Source organism: Eretmochelys imbricata, chromosome 7 (assembly GCF_965152235.1).
Source record: "Eretmochelys imbricata isolate rEreImb1 chromosome 7, rEreImb1.hap1, whole genome shotgun sequence".
NCBI lineage: Eukaryota > Metazoa > Chordata > Testudines > Cheloniidae > Eretmochelys > Eretmochelys imbricata.
The window spans coordinates 34,028,910-34,031,318 of NC_135578.1; the positions used below are offsets into that span (position 1 = coordinate 34,028,910).

Below are 2,409 nucleotides of genomic sequence, written 5' to 3' on the forward strand. Positions count from 1 at the left end.
TAAATACAAACACTCTATTATCTTTATTACTTCACAATAAATATTGCAGAATGCACAGTGGTACTCAAAGCAAACAGTACTTGTAAGTGCACACCAAGCACCACAGAATTCATAGCTTCAGGAGTACACCCAGCCACATTTATAAATGTACAGCAAGCACGATACAATTCTTAGTGACACCCAAAGCTCCAGGCCCAGGGAACGTTCCAGCAGAGAATGCTACTGTAGCTTACTGGTAAAGTGCTCTTTCAAAGCCTCCATTAACTGCATAGCTTCATTTTTTTTCTGTCTTTCCACGTACTTTAATGGATTCCATAACAATGGACAAGATGGAGTTTAGAACTGGATCACCTGGCCCTTTCTCTTCTTGTCTCCTCCCAGCTCAAAGCGCTTGCACCTCTTAGTGGCCCAGCATTCGCTTCGACCCTGCAGTTGGGCTCCACACACTCAAGCCTCAGCACAATTTTCTTCGTGGTCTTGGCCTTCTTACAGAAGATAGGCTTTGTCTGACCACCATAACCACTCTGCTTCCGATCCTGTCTCCTCTTTCCCTGAGTGTAGAGAGAGTCCTTGCCCTTCTTGTACTGGGTCACTTTGTGCAGCTGGTGCTTGCCACATTTCTTGCAGTAAGTCCTGCAGGTTTTGGGGACTTTCACCATCCTGCCAGCAGCAGCAGCATCGGGGCTCTTGTAATAGCACTTGTGTCTGGGTGTTGAAGGGTGGTAGACAGCTACTTGACTTCACCCCGGCAGCAGCTTTTCCCCCTTTGCCTCAAAGATATTGTGCAGGACACAACAGGCAGCTATAACCAGGGGGATATTTTTCTCACTGTGTCTCAATCTAGTGAGTAAACACTGCCAGAGTCCCTTCAATTTATCAAAAGCACATTCAGCAGGCGTTCTGCACCTGCTGAGCCAGTAGTTGAATTTTTCCTTGGTGCTGCCGAGGAGGCCAGTGTATGGCTTCATGAGCCCAAGGAGCAAGGGGTAGGCTGGGTCCCCCAGAATCAGAACTGGCATTTGAGTATGCCAGTGGTAATGCTCTAGGCTGGAAAGAATGTCCCTGCTTGCAGCTTTCTGAACAGCCTGGTGTTCTTAAAGATGCGAGTGTCATGTACTGTCCCTGACCAGCCCACACTGATATCGGTGAAGCGTCCCCAGTGAACCACCATTACTTGCATAGCCATAGAAAAGTAGCCCTTTCAGCTGATCTATGGTGTGGCAAGGTGAGCTGTCTATCACCCCACCTCAGTGCGGGAACCCTCTGGCTGCAAGCCATTGACTATTTCCTGCACATTGCCCAAGAATCAGTCCTGTGTAACAGGAGATGATTAATGGTCTTACACACTTACATGACAATGGCCCACACTGGGGGGGGGGGGAAGCATGGGCTGTTATAGCAGAAGTAAGGGTGAGACAAGACAGAACTGGGGTGGGGGGAATCAAATCAGTATCTTAGATGTCTGTATACTAATGCGAGACATATGGGGAATAAGCAGGAAGAACTCAAAATGCTCGTAAATAAACACAACTATGACATAGCTGGCATCACAGAGACTTGGTGGGATAATATGCATGACTGGAAGATTGGTATAGAAGGATATGGCTTGCTCAGGAAGGACAGGCAGGGAATAAAGGGAGGAGGTGTTGCCTTATATATTAAAAATGTATACACTTGGACTGAGGTTGAGATAGAAAAAAGAGACAGATATGTTGAAAGTCTCTGGCTAAGGATAAATGGGGTGAAAAACAAGGGTGATGCCATGATAGGGGTCTACTACAGATCACCAAACCAGGAAGAAGAGGTGGATGAGGCTTTTTTTAAACAACGAACAAAATCATCCAAAGCACGGGACTTGGTGGTGATGGGGGACTTCAACTACCCAGACATCTGTTGGGAAAATACCACAGCAGAGCACAGATTATCCAACAAGTTCTTGGAATGTATTGGAGACCATTTTTTATTTCAGAAGGTGGAGAAAGCTACTGGGGGGAGGCTGTTCTAGATTTGATTTTGACAAGTAGGGAGGAACTGGTTGAGAATTTGAAAGTGGAGGGCAACGTGGGTGAATGTGATCATGAAACGGTAGAGTTCACGATTCTAAGGAATGGTAGGAGGGAGAACAGCAGTATAAAGACAGTGGATTTCAAGAGGGCAGACTTTAGCAAACTTAAGGAGTTGGTAGGTAAAATCCCCTGGGAAGCAAGTCTAAGGGGAAAAACAATTGAAGACATTGGCAGTTTTTCAAAGAGGCATTATTAAGGGCACAAGAGCAAACTATCCCATTGCGTAGGAAAGATAGGAAGTATGGCAAGATACCACCCTGGCTTAACCAGGAAATCTTCAATGATCTCAAACTCAAAAAAGTGTCCTACAAAAAGTGAAAACTAGATCAAATTACAAAGGATG

At 45.7% G+C, this 2,409-nt stretch overlaps 1 pseudogene; it reads right to left on the reverse strand.

Annotated features, from left to right (window-relative positions):
- Positions 1-336: 336 nt before the first annotated feature.
- Positions 337-659, reverse strand: LOC144268021 (large ribosomal subunit protein eL42-like; annotated as a pseudogene).
- Between the last annotated feature and the right edge of the window lie 1,750 nt (positions 660-2,409).